The following is a 19,888-nucleotide window of genomic DNA, read 5'->3' as shown; positions in this document are numbered from 1 at the left end:
GTTTATGTTCGTGACCCATCTTCTCTGACTATACGGCGCTGAGGGCAGGGCCTAACTCTAAGCCAAAGAGTGCCTTTGCATGGAAGCTGCTGTAAATGTCAACGATCACAATTGTGCCTCGGGTAACTGAGAGAACCGCACTGCTTCCAAAGGATTATTGTTCCATGTGTGCGTGAAAGCCCGGGGAGGATGGGACGATCTCCCTCCAACCTGCACACTAGTGGCACCGTGTTCTCAACACCTGGCAGGATACCTTGCACATGGCTCATGGAAAGAGTAAATAAATTACTTCCGAGTTCACACACTCACTTAATGCTCAAGATTTTCCCCGGCTGTGTGTGGGTTCTACCTCACTGAGGTGCAGTTGAGAACATTCCCATGAATTCAGATAGGTCAGTTAATCGTCACCTTCGAAATGGACGAGCAAGGCTTTGGTGTGAAAGGAGGGGACGGGCTAGGATGCAGGAGGCAGCAGTGGGAAGGCGCGGCATGCGGGAGCACAGCGCCCCCGGGGTCTGAGCAGGGTGCCCTGACCACAGCGTGGGGGGAGGGGAGGCACCCAGCCCCCAGCGGCGAGGCGTCCCAGGACACACACTTCCTCCTCGTTGCTCTTCTGAGCACCGCACCCACTCCGCGGCTTACAGCAGTGCTATCTAAACTTTCCCCCCAACACCCACTGTTTATATTGTGTCCCTGTAGAGCCCCTGTTCTACTGCCCAAACAACAATGTATATTTTAGTAATGACTGATTTGTTTTCCCATTTTAACATTCAGAGACAAGCTGACAGAGACTCTGTAATGAGAACAGCTGATCGATGAGATCACCAGCATCAGTGTACTCGGTTATAATTCCACTTCAAAGCAAAGGCACTTGACATTTTAGTTAACCTGCACAATCTTATTATCAATAAATGCACAATTTACATTAGACTCTCTGAAATGTTGGAAATATCTCATGTATCCCCATCCTTCCCTCCTCACAAATCAGTAGGCATCTGGGGACTACAGGATGTAAGCCTTGTAAAGCAGTTATGCATTTAAGGGTTGGAACTATCTGTACACAGAGAATGACCAAGATTAGTAGCATCATCTCATGAGGAGAAGACGATAGAGGGACGTAATTGGGGAGTTCCCAGGACAAATCTGTCATCGTGGAAATCAGCTAGGCCTTCCCAGTTTAGGACAGATAACACTTTTTTCACCAGATGACTCTGGGAAACTCATTCCATCCTTTGGCTAGTTACCTCATTGAAAAGAGAGAGTGACAGTCCCTGCGTCTTGGCACATGGCATCTCTCCACCTAGCTACCTGGGTCAGCTCTCCCTCACCAACAGCCCACCAATCCACAGTCTTTCCAGTCTCATGGAGAATGTACTGCGCCATTCTTTCCTCTACCTGCTCTCCTTCTACTATAGTTCAGGATTTCAAGGGCATCCCTCGGCCCTAAACCGCCTCCCAGCTGGCTTCCCTGCTCCTGTCTTGTGCCTCTCAGATTTGTACTGCAACTCTGCAGCCAGAATAAGACCTCAAAGTTTACTGTTTGGCTGTATAAAGCCCCTCCATGGCCCTCCCACCTAGGGCCTGGTACACGAGGCCCTCTCTGAGCTGGTCCACCCACCTTGGCACGGTCATCGACCGTCGCTTCTCAGCCAGCTCTCTGCTCTCTGGTGCTCACCCTTCCTTCCACACACCATGCTGCCTTCTCTTGGCAGGGTGCCCTGCTCCTGGTGAGAGCTTCTGCAGTCCCTGGGCTCCTGGCCCCACTGCACCCACCTTCATTCTCTCTTACCATTTACCTGGCTTCCCATGAGTAGGTGAGAGGGCAGGATTGGGCCTTATTCAACTTTTGCTCTAAGTGCCCAGCACTAGGCTGTGGCCTCAGTTCATTTTATTGGATAACAGACATTCAATTATTTTTAAGCCAAACTGAATTAAGAGATAATATATAGGATTTTGTGTGGCACATGCTTGGCATGTATAGATGCCCAATACATGCTAGCACTTTGCTGCTGTGCATATTATCATGGAGAATTTCCATTCATCTCTGGCTGTGTATCACTGTCACCAGCTACCACCCCATTTGTTATAAACACAATTTCATTTAATTGAACTCTGGAGCTTAATAAGAGATTTTGTCTTTATACTTCAGGCTGGCCTGGGTTGTGGGTGAAGTTCATCCCTGAACTATTAATGAGGCAAGGATTGCTAGACAAAATCAGAGGGCAAAGGTGACTGTTGAACCCATTTAGGAAACTAAACTACTACCCAGCACTTTAGCAGCATGTCAGTTTGCCAACACTGTCTTTAAAAGCACACTAAAAATGCTTCAGTTGGGGCTGCCTCCCCCCTGGTGTAAGGGTCTGGAACCTGAGCCCAGACTGGAAGCAGATTGGCTGGATTCAAATCCTGGCTAGCCTCGACTCTTTAAACAAGTTTGAAAGGTCTGTGCATCTCAGCTGCCCCATCTGTAAAATGGGGACAGTAGCAATACTTTACAGCATGTTGGGAAAATTAAATGAGTTAAAACGTGGAGCGACTCAGAGCAGTGCTGGGCCAGTCAGTGTTCAATAAGTGGTAGCTATTGTTATTATGTGGTAACTGCAGGCTAATACACAACAATAATTATGTAGATGCTATGTAGATAGATCACGGCTTTGTTTTTATTTTAAATAATCGATTAACTAATTAATTGACTTTAACATCATTCGGAATTCTCACATGATCTCCAGGAATGCACCCAAGTGAGAAGTGAAGAGAGCCATCCCTCAGACAGGTGCCCCGTTTTGCATGACCTTGGGCTTGTGTCACTAGGCAGCTTTCAACCTTGAACAAGTGAGAGGCGGCTTAAAACACTCCTATTGGATTCAGCAGCTAAGAAGACTTGGGTGATGTTGCAGATGGTCACTGATGGTGTGGTGGAAACAGAAGCCAGAATACAGCAGGTTTGCAAGGATTAGGAAGGAAGGCAATTGAGAAGAAGAGTGTAGGCTTTTCTTTCAAGAAGGTGTGAGATGTCAGCTGCCTTTCTGAGCTTCAGTTTCCAATGGCAAAGTGGAGCGGATCCTCCTTTTGCAGCCTCCTTAACAGGGAGTATGAGCATGTTGTGAGCAAATCTTACACCGACATATATTATTGGTCTATTGATGGCAATTGTTTATCTCTTAGTTGTAGGTGTTTAAAAGTAAAAGTAAATCTATTTCTTGGAAAGTGCTCCATCAGTCAAGCTCAAATTCAATTTGCTTTCTGGAAAATATTCAGTTTCCTATGACAAAATTTACATTTAACCTCTGATTTGAACAGTAACCACATGATTCTGCTTTTCATTTGGTCTTTGTTTCATTGCTTGACCTTTGCCTTGCATGTGAGTTTGGGAACTTGAAGAGTAGATGAAGCATATCAAGCCAGTAAGTCAGTCCCATCTCCTCTCTGCTCTCACAGACCAGACCTTTGATTTCCTGCACACCCTTGTGCAAGCCCTTACCTTCAATATCCCTTAACTGTGACATTGTAAATGTTTCTTTGCAGACGCAATCCTCTCCCAATCTAAAGCACACAAACAGGCCAGCCAACAAACCAACCAACTAACCAGCTAACCACCTTGGCTTTGACTGTAACTAACCAGCTAACCACCTCGGCTTTGACTGTAACTAACCAGCTAACCACCGTGGCTTTGACTGTAACTAACCAGTAACCACCTCGGCTTTGACTGTAACTAACCAGCTAACCACCGTGGCTTTGACTGTAACTAACCAGCTAACCACCTCGGCTTTGACTATAACTAACCAGCTAACCACCGTTGCTTTGACTGTAACTAACCAGCTAACCACCATGGCTTTGACTGTAACTAACCAGCTAACCACCTCGGCTTTGACTGTAACTAACCAGCTAACCACCGTGGCTTTGACTGTACGTTCCACTCCAGTTACCCCTCCCTCCTATCCTTCTCTTCCCAGACAAGTAGCCTGAAAGAGGACACCACACCTATTCACTTTCTCACCTCTTATTTATCCTTCAGCCCCACAAGGGACCTCACTTCCACTGTCTACTGAAACGACTCCAAGGCCATTGTTAGATGGAGTTAACATTTCCCAATCCAACTCTTTCTTTAGTGCTTTGTAATATTTGACTCTGATATGTTTAGCCTCTGTTACTGTTAGGATAGATAGGCCAGAGCCCTCGGGTGTGTGGGGCAGAAAAAAGGTTGAGCACCTTGATTATGATGTTGAGCACCTGATGGCCTCATTTTACAGATGAGGAAATGAAGGTCCAGAAAAGTTTAGTGAATTGAACTGTATTAGCCATTGTTCCAATAATGCTATGTAACAAACAACCCCAAACTCAATGGCAAACAACATTTATTTTTCTCACGGTCTGTAGTGGGATGAGGCAGCTCCAATTCAGGCTATGGGTGGGGTTCAGATCTGTTTCGTATGTGTTTGGAATGGGACCGAGGCTGAGAAGGCTACTTGGGGAAATTCTAATCCTGACAGATCACAGGAAGGCAAAAAAATGCAGGAGGAAATTATCATTGTCTTTTCAGGCCCAAGCCTGGAAGTGGTTTAATGTCACTCCTGCCCATACTCAGTTGGTTAAAGCCAGTGACATGTCCAAGCCTAATATTATTGGGGTGGGGAAGGAGACTCCACCCACTATAGTGGGAGGTACTTAGAAGTCATAGAACAAAGGGTGATGATGTAGAATTTTGATCAGGGAGGGCATGAAGAATTGAGAGTAATGATTCAATCTACCATTTGCTCCCAAATCTCACACATCTGGGTTCAGGTCTCAGGTAAAGCAGAAAGAGGCCATGAGTTGTCACAAAACAAAGACAAGACAAAACAAAACAAGAAACAAAAATAAAAACAAAGAACAAACGAAAATGTAAATCTATCATACGTTTGGATTTTCATTGTAAATGAGAACAATGGTCTCTGAAAAAAATAACAGGTGTGGATGGGGCACTGACAGCTGAGACCCTGATACGGCGGGGCCCAGTGGGTCTTGGCCGACCCACTGATGAGCTAACACCAATAGTACTCAAGAAGGGTGGTGAGCTTCAGTTCCAGCCAAGAGAGTATGGAGGCAGATTCTCCAGGCCCAGGTCTTTGTACTGGGCTGAGCATTGTCCCCTGAAAATTTCACATCCACTCAAAATCTTGGAAGGTGACTTCAGATTAGATCTCAGGTTGGACTGAGCCTAACCAGAAATTTCTAGTTGAATAAGCAATGGAGGTCAGGGGACTGATTATGGAGCCAGACCCTACTCCAAGGAGAGCAAAGACTGCTTCAGGGCCCAGAGCAGTTGCCACGTAAAGGGCCTAACTCTAGTCTGGAAAAGCAGGACCGAGGGAGGCATTTCCCAAGTCCAGAAGACCAGAGGAGGCCTGAATGCAGAAAGCCTCGCATGTTCACCAGATCCTGAAATACAACAACCAGGGGACGTCCTTGTAGATTGTGAACTGTATTGTTTAGGACAAATTCATTGTTCCACATGGGGCTGTAAATTTATGGGTACTGTTGTGCCAGGAAAGGGCTATGGCTGAAAACATAAATAGCTCTAGATTTGTTTTAAATGTTCTCATGGGTGCTAAGTCCTACTGTATTATTAAAGAAAAAAAACATGTTCTAGGATTTTCTCTTGTCCTCTAGAACCTCTTGGTGCTGGCCAGTGACTCTAAGAAAAAAGGGTGTGTCTTGGTATCACAGGGCCTGTTACACAGGGTGAATTTAACTTTCAAAGGTTTTGGCATTAAACCTTCCAAAAAAGGGTTTCAAAGATAAAAAGAAACTTTAATCTCACTTCTGTCCTTCTCTCCATCATGCCCTTTTGTACTAGGAAGTCACTGGTGCATCGGAATAGGGAGGTGCTTTTGCAATCCAAAATCAGCCACAAAATTTTACTTCCTTTTTTCCTAAAAAAAAAAGGCTACACTGACTAAAACAGCTAAAATATAGATTAGTTAGTATAATTATAATAAATACCAAAAAAACCCTACACCCTGATAGGTGCTTTTTACAAAGCGTAACATTCAAAATGAACTGGAAACATGTTTTTGAATTAAGGTCTCCTTTCATGAGGTCAGTTTCTTTCCACCTCACCTCTCTGTCCCCAGAGTGGTCAGGCAGACCCCTCCCCACCAGCACACACATGCTGGCCTCTCCCATCGCTGCCAGCAACTCTGTGGGCTTTGTGCTGGGTTGGGTAGGGGCCCCCAAGAATTCATGAAAGTGGCCTTCTCTGGAGACAGGGTGTTTGCAGCTGTCCTAAAGTAGGATGAGGTCACCCTGGGTCAGAGTGGGCCCTGGACTGATGTCCTTACAAGACAAGGGGAGTTGGACATAGGCACAGACAGAGCGAAGATGGTCTGGAGACAGACACACGGGGAGCACCAGGTGATGGTGGAGGCAGAGGCCAGGTGACACAGCTGCTAGCCAGGAGCCCCCAGCAAGGAAGAGCGAGGAAGGATTTGCCCACAGATGTTGAGACACCCTGATTTCAGACTGAGGGCCTCCAGAGCTACAAGAGAATAAATTTTTGTTGTTGTAAGCCCCCAGTCTGTGGGGCTTTGCATGGCAGCCCTCAAAGATGACTGCAGTCTCCTTCCCATGTGGGCCTTGCGGAACCAGAGCCGTCAGAGACCTGGCTCACGGCTCAGGCCCTCCTGTCATACTTACCAGGCCTGGGCTGCAGCCTGGCCACTGCCCAGTGGGCCAGTCTCTACATCTCAGTTTCCCCATCTGTATGAGGGACATAACTAGGATGTTGGTGGAGACAAAAGGCCACAGTGTTTACAAAGTATTTGGTACAAGGACTGACCCATAACAAGCGCTTAGTAAATGTTAGCTATCATTTGCCAAATGGTTTTCTGAAGGCTTTAAATCCATTTGTATCTATCCCAGTTTGAAGTTTTCCCGAGTTTAGTAAAAGCCAAGTAGATCCTATCTGTGCTCTCGGTGATGTAAGATGACATCTGGCATAGTGCCTGGCACAGAGTAGGCACTAAATACATCTTTATGGTATAAAGAATGGAACAACCACATCTTGTGTCAATACCTCATCATCAGAGGAAACAACTTACAGACTTTACAGGGCTTAGTAACCAGCTTGAAAAACCCGAGGTTTTCAACTGTGGAAAAAGGATGTACTTTAGCTACACTTGTTCACACTGGGGCACAGATGGTGCGGTCAGCCTCCAAGATAGTCCCTCATGGTCCCTGTCCCCTGCTATCCACACCCCTGCAGAGATTCCTTGACCAGATTTTACAGAACACAGCAGGGGTGACAGTAGAGCACCCCCAAGATTAGTTTATAAAAGACTGAGGCTTCCCCTTGGGTTCTTGCTCCCTCCCATGGACTACTTATTTAGGGGAAGCCAAGTACCCTGTTTGGCAGCCATGCAATGAAGCTGGACAACAGCTACATAAGTGAGCATGGAAGCCAACTCTCCAAGCCAAGGCAGCCTTAGATCGTTACAACCCCGACAGCTTGATTCTACCCTCATGGGATGCCCCGGGCCAGGACCAGCCAGTAACCCACTCCCAGACACCTGACCCTCAGAAACGGTGTGAGATAACAATGCTTATTGTTTTAAGCCACTTAGGTTTTGGGGTAATTTGTTACACAACAATAGATAACTAATACAGGGGATGAGATAAAAACTGCCAGGATGAGCTGGGACCAGGACAAAGTATAGTAACTATACAGGGGGTTATAAGGTGCAGCAGGCAGGCAAGAGGCTGAACCTGGAGGGGCTGGCCATGGGGAGGGTCAAGCAGGTTCTGTGGGTCTGTGCATCTGGTCAAGGGCCCAGAGGGGTGAGAGCCAGAACCAACCACATGACGGGCAAAGGTCACTGCAACTCTTAGTGGTCCTAGACGGGAGCTGTTGCCTTCTGACCTTGTTTTGTACAATTTCCAGTTGGACCTACAGTTGATCACTGCAGCTAAGAGGTGATCAAGGGCCAAAGAGTGAACTTACCAAGAACTGAGGTCAAAACAAAGATGTGGAGATTCCAGTAACAAAGAAGATGCAATGGGATTATAAATATTTTTGAAACACTCACAATATCCCTTTGTTGTTTTGATTGCCTAAGCTCTTTAAGTCATCTGCCAAGCTGGGAGACAGAACTGGGTTCCCCAGGCCTGTTCCAGGCCATTGGGCCTATCACCATGCAACAGAAAGATGGAAATATTTGCTGGGTTTATAAAGACACAACCTCAAATCCAATTGGCAGATATTTTTTGAATGCCTACCAGGTAAGATACAAAGGAATTTAGAATCGTTCTGGCAACCAACGACAGGTATACAATGTCCCTCTGTGCCAACCTCGGTCACTCAGAGACACTGAAACTCAGCTGGCCAACGCAGCAGCCCCTCTACTCCACACAGGTCAGGGCTCCACTCTAAATTTACCTGTCCTTGTTTCAAGTCGTATGACCCTGCTGATCAATTGATTTGATCCCAGAAGAGAAGAGTCCAGTGAATGGCATCTGCCTTTCCAGGGGCCTCAGAGTCCTTAACCCACAGAATTGAGCAAAGCAGGGCTTCCGGTACCTCCTGTCTACTAGACAGGTTGGGTTCTAGGCAAATTGCTGCTCTGCAAGTATAAAGTGAGAGGGAGCAGAGGCTGCTGGCTAAGAGCACAGACTCCAGAACCAGATGGCCTGGCTTTGAATGTCAGCTCTGCTCCTTACTGGCTATGTGACCTTGGTAAGTGACTTAGTCTCTCTGAGCCTGTTTTCCCATCTGCAAAATGAAAGTGATCATAATAGCACCTCCACAGAGCATGGAGAGAAATAAATGAGTCGATATGCGTGAAGCACTTAGAACAGCTCCTGGCCCATAGGAAACATTCTGTAACTGTTCACGATTACTGTGCAGGACAGAGGCAAAAGTGGCCCCCTCTGCCCTCTCTGGGCTATAATTTGTCTGTTAGGGTTCACCAAAGGCGGATGTCTCTCTTTCACAACAACAGCTAAAGGGTTCTTTAAGGACTTCATAAAAACAAAAGGATTAACCACAGATGACGAAGCCGACATGATGGAAACAGAACCAGGTACAGTAAATAATGAACTCAGGCAGGATTATATTCCTACAAACAATATACTGAGGGCTCCTGCTCTTTGTTTGCAATGCTTCTGCTTTAAGGAGCTGGTGGCCAAGGTAAATGTCTCCATGTGCCTAGGACAGTCTGGGTGGGCTCCTGGAGGAAGCAGCCCTCCAGCAGAAACCTGAAGAATGGCCAGGACTTGCCCGATGGAGAGAGAAGGTGGACATACCAGCCAGGCAAAAGAGTGTGCTAGGGCCAGGGTGAGGTAAGCAGGCACCTGGGGCTGGAGTTTTAAGGAGACACTCACTCTCAGGGTCCTGCAAGAACAGGGTTGGCCCTGGCACACCTAGGTGCCGCATTTGCCTCACCTTAGTCCTGGCCCTGGAGAAGAGCATGGGTAAAAGCCTGGAAGGGTGAAACAAGTTGGTGTAAAAAAAATGTCTAAGTTGGTGCAAGATTGACAGAGTCTAAAGGCCAGGGACAGAGCCCAGTTGGACTGAGGCTGGATCAGGGCCAGATCACCAAAGGTCCTATGCGCCAAAAAAAGGAGTTTAGTGTTTAGTCTAAAAGTGACAGAGAGCCAACCAAGAACTGAATGGGCCTACAGGGCCGGATTTGTGCATTAGCAAGGTTCCTCTGGCAGTGATGTGGATGGCAGATTGGTGGGGGAAGGGAGAAACCAGAGGCAGGAGACCAGCTCAGGACACCGTGGAGGAGTCCACACCCAAGGGCGAGGCCATGATGGCCTGAGACAGGGCAGCGCCAGTTAGAAGTAAGGAGGAGAACTCACTCCATGATTTGACAGCAGAGTTGACAGGACCTGGGGACTGGCTGCAGATGAGGGCTGATGGAGAGAGTCAAAAATGGCACTGAGGTTTCTACTTGGTGACCATTTAGAAGCCATGTAGAGTTATCAGGTTAAGATAAGAGGTACATGGAAGGCAGTTAAGAAGGCTTCCCCCAGTTCAAGGGAAGCCCCCCAACCCTCATTTGTTTCCCTAGGGTATACGGGGAGTTGGGATATATCTTACCCTTTCCATGGTGTCCATGGTCTGTAAGTATGGCTGAACTAAACCAAGTGGCTTCCAGACCCCAACCTTCCATCCTGTCCATTGGCTTCCAAGTGGTGTTAGGGGTGTCAAAGTCCTTTAAAAGATGGCTGTGCAGCTGGGCTCAGACCAACACACAACATGTCCAACCTCCCATTCTGGACCTGCAGGATGCAGGGCTCTCACCTGGCCTGTACCCTCTTGAGCTGTGGTGGGACTGGATGCCAGGCCAAGGTCTGGCTGGCCTGTGGCTCTGAGAGGCAGGGGCAGAGAAGGGGAGGTAAAGCCGAGTGACGGTCTGTCTGGAGGCTGGGGACGCTTGAGCTGCCTGGTGAAGAGAGCCTTATGGGAGAGGATTTGGTAGCAAAAAGTCAGCCAGAGATGGGGCCGAGGGCAGCTGCGTTCTGGGGTGAGCCCAGAGAGGCTGAGGTGGCTGTGTCTGGGGGAGTGGGGAGGCGTTCAGTGGTGTCTGAGGAGCCAAGTCTGGGCAAGAGAGGCACTAAAGCCGCAGGCGGCATTTGGAGGCATTCACTGGGCCTCTGACCCAGGCACAACACACAGCGACTTGCGGTCAACTAAAGCCCCCAGATCCTCCTCTATAGTGTCAGGGAAGCCTTGTCTCATCCCTCTCACACTTGAGAAGTTTGGAAAATACCTGCTTTGCATGCAGTTCTCCATATTCTCATGAAAATAAAGTGAGTCTGAGCTCTTTGAAACATTAATTAAAGACACCATAGTCTCCTTATTTAACTGAGGGCTGCTACCTCATTTGGGATTATTAGCAAAGCAAGACAGCCTTTGTTGTGCTTGACAAAGTGATTAATTCAGACTCCAGGTGAATTTTGGCTTTCTCGACATCTTTTGATGTGCTTAGATTCCCCAGCGAGGACAAACATCATCAATTACTTAAACAGGCCACTACCTTGAGAGCATAATTATCAGGGAGGCCCAGTCTCCTAACTGGCAGATGAAGAGATAGAAATGAACTCCGGCTCTGGCCTGGACCCTTACCTGCCCCGGGAAGTGGAATCCTTTAAATTGTCTCTCTCTGCCTCTGCAAAAATGCCCCTTGGGTGACCTGTGCCTCTGTGATGGGAATGGCATTCTCGTGGGCAGGGCTGCCGAGCTCAGCATTGGGGAAACAGGAAGAGATGAGTTCACAGAAGCAAAATTCTTACTTGAAGGGAGTTTGTAGGAACCTCTCTGCCTGGCTTTTTCCCTCCTAAGAGCCAAATTCTCCATTTCCCGGGACAGGCAGGATGAGATGGGGCTTTTGTAGGGTGCTGTGTCCGAGCTCACAGCTCCCTGACACTGAAGCAATTGAAGTCCCAGATTTGTATTTAAATCTGTAAATGTAAATATACCATGATAAATTTAAGTATTGTTTTATTATAAATATGTTTTTTAATGCACTAAGTCATTACTTTTTTTTACCCTCTCCATCCTGGAAGAGAGGTTTCGGGGGAAGATTTTATACTGCATTCATATATGTCATTGGTTTTTTCGGTGGGGTGGGGGCGGGGGGAGCTCAGCCTCTTTAAATTCAAATAACTGATACTTCAATAAAAATCCAGAAGTGTTTCATAAATATCAGCCACTCAACTGGTTTTATGACCCAGTTCAACTGCTCTGTCCAATTTTCAAAATGGCAAGATAGGCTGCATGTGCGTTCACCTTGTGAAACCGCTCTCTGAGCTGCTGACATCATCTCCTCTCATTCTCACGGTGCAGAAGGTCAAGGCCTGCTCCCAGAATCCCTCTGTGACTGGCCTGCAGCTAGGCCTGGCTCTGGGCCTCACTCTGAGCTCCCTCCCTTCCTAACCACCAACTCCCACTCAGTGCCACTGGCTGCCGTCAATCCTAGAAGGTCATTGGAAAGCACCCCTGAGAAAGCAGGGCCCACTGAGTGTTAAAGCAGGTACACGGTGCTTCCTCCCATGTGAACCCCAAGCGCTCTCTTCCCGGGGCCTCCTGGCACCCCAGCCTCTTCCAGGCCTTTGCCTGCTGTGGGTGACGCAACCATTTATCGTGCCAGCTTCGACACCTCTGTCTTCAGTCTAATGGTTTTCTGGAGATTGCTCCTCTGCGGAGGGCCCTGTTTGCTGAAAACTAGTCCTGGGGGAAACAGTAAACATAAGGACCACTTGCCATGTTTTCAGTTTCAACAAATACCATCCAATAGTTGGGTGGAAGTGCTTTTAAATGATCAAAATACAAAGCACACATTTCAACAGGCATACAGAGATCGTAATGGAAATGCTTAATGAAGTGCTTGCCACTAGCCATTGAATGTCTGGTCCACTAGGCTGTAAGTGCCACGTCCCTGCAGCACCCTGGCACCTAGCTCCTTGTCCAGCATGTGGGACACATGCAGCGGACATGTGTCGACCTGATGCTTCTCTTCATGTGTAACATGCTGATTAACATTAGTCCTAACAGTGAGAAAAACAACTTCACTATTAGGACTTCTCCCCTTCCTGAAGGTAAACTGCTATTACAGTTTAGAATACATGCAGTGTCAAATAGACCAGTTCTCTTTAGTTCTGAGAAATGAAATACAGGACAATAAGATTTATTTGGTCTGATTCTCCATGTGCTCTCTGAAAAAGGGCTGACATCCCTTCATCATTCTCTGGCCATGGTGTTAGAGTATCTGGCGAACCAGGGCAACTTGGACGGACCACAGCGTAAAATGTGGCCTCCTTTGACCATCCACGAGAGCCACATCTTCTCTGTGGTGGTCTGTGGACGGTCCAAGGCAGGTGAGATCCTTTTAGGAGGATTCATGGACTTAAAAGTTTTTCCATTGTAAAATACTATTTTTACCATTAGTTTTTATCTGTGGATGTGGCAATGACTTTCATTTACGGTCAGGACATAAAGGTTCCTATAAAATAAAGGAACTATATCCTGACCACAACAAATATCTAAGGGAAGCAAGTTAATAGCATAGGCGATTTGCAGATATGGCAAACATTGTGAAGATGTTATACAAATGAATTTAGAAGATTAATGTCTTCATCAATCCATATTTAACATCTTACCAATTGCGATTTATAGACTCAACTGACCCTCCTGCTTTGAAAAGTTGGGATAAAAATGGAAAAGTTAGCTAACTCTCTGTACCATAAGTAAACCATCACAACTGAATGGTTTAACTTTTTTTTTCTTAACTGTACTATTTTTAAAAAATATTTTCTGTTGGCTGTTAGGGAACCAAAGCCTGGTACGGTGGTGGAAAGACAGAGGCTGAGGGTCATGTGAGCTCTGGCCTGGCCTCCTCCCACTCTGCCAGCGCTATGCCAGCCAGTTCTCCCGAAACAGGAACCCCTGACAGTGTCTCAGTCCCCACCCCAGACACGTACTTTTTGCAGGCAAACACCAAAATAAAGTCAAGATTGATACACGATGTAAATTGGTGTGGTAGCTGAATAATGATCCCCAAAGATGTCCATGTCCTACTCCCTGGAGACTGTGAAAGGCACTGTATACGGCAAAAGGGACTTTGAGGAGGTGACTAAGGATCTTGAAATAGGGAGAATGTCCTGAATTACCTGGGTGGGCCCTAAATGTAATCCCAAGGATCTTTGTCAAGGAACTCAGGAGGAGTCAGAGTCAGAGAAGTTAATGAAGACAGAAAGCAGAGATCAGAGTGATGCGGCCATAAGCCATGACGGCAAAGATCCATCCCTACCTCTCCCCGCCCCCCCGAGCCTCTGGAGAGAACCACTCGCTGACATCTTGACATTAGACTAGCAAGCAAGATTGATTTTGGACTTCCCGGCCTCTAAAACTGTAAGATCATAAATCGTGTTGTTTTAAACCACTGAGTTGGTGGTTATTCATTAGAGCAACAATAGGAAACTAATACAGTTGGAAAGATTATTTTACTTTAAAAAAATTCCTTCATTTTCTCAAAGGATTCACCATATTTATCTTTTATATAAGGCATCACTATACACTTAAAATAATTCTAGTTACAAAGGATTCAATTAACAAGTTTCAAAATCCATTGAAGTTTTTGAATAGGCAGCCACACAGCTGAAGTGGCCGACATCGTTTCCTGAGGTTCCACCAAGACGTCCAGGGAAAGGCCTTTCTCCTGTTATGCTCCCTAGATGCCATTTTTCACTGAAAGAAACCAGGGCTTCTTGGGGAAATGGCTGACCCAGGTCTAGAGCAAGGCCCTGGAACATCTTGTCATTTCAGATCACGAGGAAGATGTTCTGCCAGAAGTACTCAGGAACACATTTATATATGCTCCCCCCAGCCAAAGATGGGACAATTTGATGAATAAAAAAAAGTCACTGCAATGGATCAAAACACAACAAATATATGTAAATCCATGGGTTCATAATGATACAAAAATATCTTGTGCTATCATTGTATGGAATCAATTCCTTATTTTGAAAACTAACAATAAAAGGAAAGAATCAAGCACTAATCCTACTTTTGTTATATGAACTATTCCTCAGCGTAAGCAAATAGCAGGTGAGGGTAAGTTCAGAATTACTCCAGTTAATAAAGGAAGAAGGAACATTGCCATCTCGTGGCTCCTCATGAATTAGTGGATCCAGGTGATAATCCTTACAGTTGCTAAGATCATAGTAAGAGGGACAAGTAGACATTAGGAACCTCCCATGGAGTAGTTTTGCAGAAAACAACTCTGAATCACCGGTTCCTGAACTTGTCTGAACATTGGGATCACCTGAGGATCTTTTAAAAATTCCAAAGCCCAAGTCACACCCCAGACAATTATGTCACCCTTCGGGGCTGGTGGTGGGACACAGGCATCGGAATTTTTTGGAGCTCCTTAGTGTGCAAGTTCAGAAATTGATAGTTCAGATATAACTACTGGAGCCGGGACTAAAGAACAAGTTAAACTACACCATGGAATGCAACTAGCAGAATTCAGACTGTGAGAAAGCCTGCGAGACACAATCTGATTTTGTTTTTTAAAAATGCAAGGGGAAATTAGAGAAAATTTCTGGAAAATTACAAGAAGAAAAGGGGAAAAGAGAAAGGGGAATTTAGAGACTTAAAGATACTTAAGAGGCACATGACACAATTACAACATATGGACCTTATATAGATCCTCATTCAACAAATCAAGTATAAAAGAAAAATAATGAGACAACTGGGAAATTTAAACACTGACTAGATATTTGAGGTTTCCAAAGAATTATTGTCATTTTTAAGTGTGATAATGATACTGTGGTTATTTTTGGAAAGGGTCCTGATATTTTTAGTTACGTATACTATACTATTTACAGTTGGAATGATATGATGTCATGGATTTGTTTCAAAATAATCTGGGGATCAGGCAGGTGGGGGTATAAGGCTGAAACAAGATTGATCACAATTAATAACTGTTAAAGATGAATGGTAGGTACATGGGAATTCATTTTACTGTTTTGTCTACTTTTGCATTTTCCATATGGAAACATCAAACCCAACATCTCCTTCCTGCCCCATCCTCATCCCCACAGTTCCATACCCCCAACTGGTAACTTCTGAAATTAATTTCTTATTTAGCCTTATAGAGATATTTTTAATAGATATGCAGCTAATACAAGTAACATGTTAATTTTCTCTCCCCATTTTTTCTTACATAAATGAGGGCATACTCAACTAAATTTTATGCATCTTGCCATTCTTATGCAATACTGTATCTTGACTGACTTTCCTTCTTAGTTGAATAGTACATTATTGAATAGATACATCAAAATGTATGTAAACAGTCCCGATCTGATGGGCACTTACGTTGTTTCCAACCTTTTGCTGTTATAAAAATGCTGAAATAAACAAACAAATAAATAAGTAAATTCAAGTATATGTGTAGAACAAACCCCTAGAAGTGAATTTGATGGGTCAGAAGGTAAATGCACATGAGAGATAGTAGCAAATAGCCCCCCTAATGGAATTGTACCAGGGCAGAAGCGGTAGGGATAAGACAAGTGGGCGCATATGAAGATGGAGCTAAGAGGATTTGCTGATAGACTATATGTAAAGTATGAAAAATAAAAGAAGAATTAAGCATGTCTAATATCGGTCAGCTTCAGATAAGTTTTGCCTGGGTAACAACTGCCTTTCCCACCTTGCCTGCCAATCTCAGTGATTTACATCAACACTCATTCCTGGGTCATGTTAAATGTCTATCATGGACCACCTTCAGCTCTGCTCCTCACCTTCCCTGCAAGACGCAGGCTTCAGGAGCAGCTCTCGCCTGGGAGACTGCTGGTCTCATGGCAGGAGGAAAAGACCAAATGGCCCTCCATGTGCTGTACTCAAGGCTTGTACTTGGGTGTGGCATACATCATGTCTGTTCATGCTCACTGCCAAAGCAAGCCACACGACCAAGCCTAATGTAAGCAGGGTAGAGATGTATCACCCGAGGGGTAGTCATATTTTAAACAATTGCTCTCTACCATGTTGATGTTTCTGGCTTGTGAAATTGGTGGATTGTGGTTGCAATAGTGATGTAGAGATGATTGGGGAAGAAATTACTTAGGGGGAAAACTGAATTCAGATTTAGATATGTTAAGTTTAAAATGTCTAATAGACATTAAAGGGGTGCAGCCAAGTTGGCAGTTGGATAAAGATGAGCTCAGCGGGGAGAGTGGCAGTAGAGATAGTAATGTGGAAGTCGCTGACACACAGATGGTGTTTAAAGTGGTGGGACTAATAGAAGGAGAGGAGCCAGCAAAGACTCTGAGGAACAGCCCCTGAGGTGGGGGGAGTCCCCAGAAGAGAGAGGGCTTCGGGAAGAAGGAAGCATTCATCTGTGTCAAAATGCTACTGAGGGGTCAAGTAGAAAGACTGGCAAGATATCATGGGGCTGACAAGATCAAAGTTATGGATGACCTTGACAAGGGGGAGTCCCAGAGAAGTGCTGGTTGCAGAAAGCTTATCTGGAACAGGTGGAGAAAAGCTTAGGGGTGTAGAAGGGGAGACAACAAGTCTAGAGAATGCTTTCAAAGAATTTTACTGAGAAGGAGAGAAGAAAAATAAGGCAATGGCTGGAATCAAAGGAGTTCACTTTTTCCCTTTAAGATGGAAGACAATAGATTAGGTTTGTATGCTGATAAGAATCATCCATAGAAAGGGAGAAATCAATGTAACAGAAAGAAGAAATAGTTGATAATTTTGAGTAAGAGAAGAGTAAGGAGCAGAACTGAAGGGATTGGCTTTTAGATAGACAGAGACTCTCTCATCATGATCAGCAGTTAATTAGTAATCTGTTGTTATTATGCCTTTGGTTTCTAAGAAACTTGTCTTTGTTCTCTGTATATTTTCTGCATGTTCTCATGTGATGATCTATCTACATCATCCCAGCCTAGGGGATGGGAAGGAACAAGTTAGTGGAGTTAGTGGATACCAGCACTTGTCTGAAATGTAGGAGACCTGGTTTAATTCTGAATCAATCACTTAACAGCATGGTAATTGTGGGTACATTAATAAACCTTCTTAAGCTTTAATTTCCTAATCAGCAATATAAGCATAATATTGATTTCCACCTTTATATGGTTCTTGGAAGGCTCATACAAGACAACATACAAGAAGTTCTTAGCACAGTGCCTGGCACATAAGAAACATTAAAATTATTATAAATCATAATAATAGTAATAATTGTATACTTCTCTTTGTATAAATCTATTTTTCTTGTGACAAAGTTGTCATCAGGTTAATGACTGCAACGACTATATTTGTGTGGTTCTTACATTATTGGGGAAAGAACTGGACATCAGTCAGATATTTATGTATTTATTCAGTAGTCCTCAATTTTTTTTTTTTCCAGAAGAGTGAAGATTATATGCAGTCCCTTTTTCTGGGTCTTTGGGAACAAATTATAATGAATATTCCTTACTAAATCTTATGGATAGGGCTGGGCAGAACTGAAAAACAATAGGAAAGTCTTGGTATTCCAACATATCTGTCCCTCTGAGTTTTGTCTGTGTTAATCTTATTGCACATTTAACATTCAGAAGTTTTTTGTTAGAAGGTAACTATCAGACAATGAAAGTATGGCATTTCAATGTGTGGGATGCAGCTAAAGGAGGGAGATTTATAGCCCTAAATGAATTCATTAAAAACAAAATAATATTGAAAACAAGTAAGATAACTTGTAAGAAACTAAAAGAAAACCCCAAAGAAACAAAAGGTAAAACCAAAGAAAACAGAAGGAAGACCATAATAAAAAGTGATCATAAATTAGTGAAATAGAAAACAAAAAAGGTTAGAAATAATCAAAAGCAAAAGTTGGTGCTTTGAAAATATTAATAAAATAGACAAACTTATAGCAAGACCAATTAAGGAAACCTTTTCCAAGCAAACTATTCAAAAACTTCAATCAGCTTGACCATCTCTTTCACGCGATTCATCAAAATATGCCCCAAAGTACTGCAAGTGGCTTCTTGGTCTAAACAATGGGCTGACTGCTCCAGCTGCATGCATCAAGAAAGGGCTTTGCCTTGGGGAAAATGAAATATTGGGAAATTTCTAGACTTTGAAAATCTCATCTTATTTTGAAAATGATCCATATGGTTTAATTTATTTGGGGAATGGACAGCATAGGGTGCACCATCACCACTGCAGGATTGTGTCCTGTGGCAAGAAGCGACTGTCTTCGTTGTGGAAATAAAACCAAAGGATGCTGTCTGAAGCTATGATATACACTTCCGTTGTCATTTTCCAACTTAAGTATCCTTGGTGTAAGCAATGATAGATATCCTTAATCATAACTGGGAGATACATTTGCATTAACTCCCATCAAAGAGAAGCTGCTTCTAGGTATCACAGTATGGTGGCCACAGGGCTGTTGCCTATGACCTTCTTTCCACAGTAGCATCCCAAGCCACCTGCACTGTTTTAATGGCACAGGACTTAATGGCACAATTTGACATAAAAAGAAATTTCTTTCACAACGATGATTTTAAAAGTAACAGAAGGAAATTTTTTGAAAATCTTTTTTCACCAACTCTCTAAACTCATTCATGGGTATTCCTGGGGTATCAATGTCCTGGGGCTGCCATCACAAACTACCAGGAACTGGGCTTAAGATGACAGAAATTTGTGATCTCACAGTCCTGAAAAGCTAGAAGTCTGAAATCATGGTTTTTGCAGGGCTCTTCCCTCTGAAACCCGTAGGGGAGAATCCTTCCCACCTCTTCCTGGCTTCTGGCAGTTTGCTAATGATCTTTGGTTCCCTGGCTTGCAGCTACATCCCTCCAATGCCTGCCTTCTTCAGCCCATGGCATTCTCCCTGACTTTCTGTGTCTTCATGTGGCTGTCCTTTTGAATCCCTAGGATTAGGGATTCACTCTGCTTAAACACAACTTCATCTATTTACATCAGCAACCACCTTATCTCTACATAAGGTCATGTTTTGAGTTTCTGAGGATTAGGACTTCAGCTTATCTTTTTTGGGATAACACAGTTCAACCCATAACACCTGGGGTCCATGGATTCTGGGTTAAGAGCCTGTTGAAAGAGACAGGGCAGCATGGGGACTCTGGGACCAGAGAGTATGAAACAAGAGTGCAGAGAAGGATGTAGAGCAAGACAGATGGAACCCACTCTGCAATTGTGCCCAGAAGTCTGGGCAGCGATCTCTCCCTCCCAATTTTGGTATAAGGACCCCAGTTACTGATGGCAACATTTGACCATTTCCCAGCTGAAGGCACTAGATAGAGTTCTATACTCAAGACAAGGTTGTAAAGTGAAGTTTATGGTTGTACCCAGAACATTCTCCACAGACGCCTTATGTTGAAATGTCTGAATTTTGTGCAG

At 44.5% G+C, this 19,888-nt stretch overlaps 1 protein-coding gene and 1 long non-coding RNA gene across 3 annotated transcripts in view; one reads left to right on the top strand and one right to left on the bottom strand.

The window, feature by feature from the left end:
* The window catches only part of TBXAS1 (thromboxane A synthase 1), a 134,749-nt gene that overhangs the window by 9,666 nt on the left and 105,195 nt on the right, over positions 1–19,888 (top strand). The window lies entirely within an intron of this gene.
* Positions 1–19,888, bottom strand: part of LOC140849840 (uncharacterized) — a 126,300-nt gene that overhangs the window by 4,309 nt on the left and 102,103 nt on the right. The window lies entirely within an intron of this gene.

Source organism: Manis javanica, chromosome 6 (assembly GCF_040802235.1).
Source record: "Manis javanica isolate MJ-LG chromosome 6, MJ_LKY, whole genome shotgun sequence".
NCBI classification, from domain to species: Eukaryota; Metazoa; Chordata; class Mammalia; order Pholidota; family Manidae; genus Manis; species Manis javanica.
Note: the sequence above shows the minus strand (reverse complement) of the source record. Positions and strands in the feature narration are given on the sequence as shown.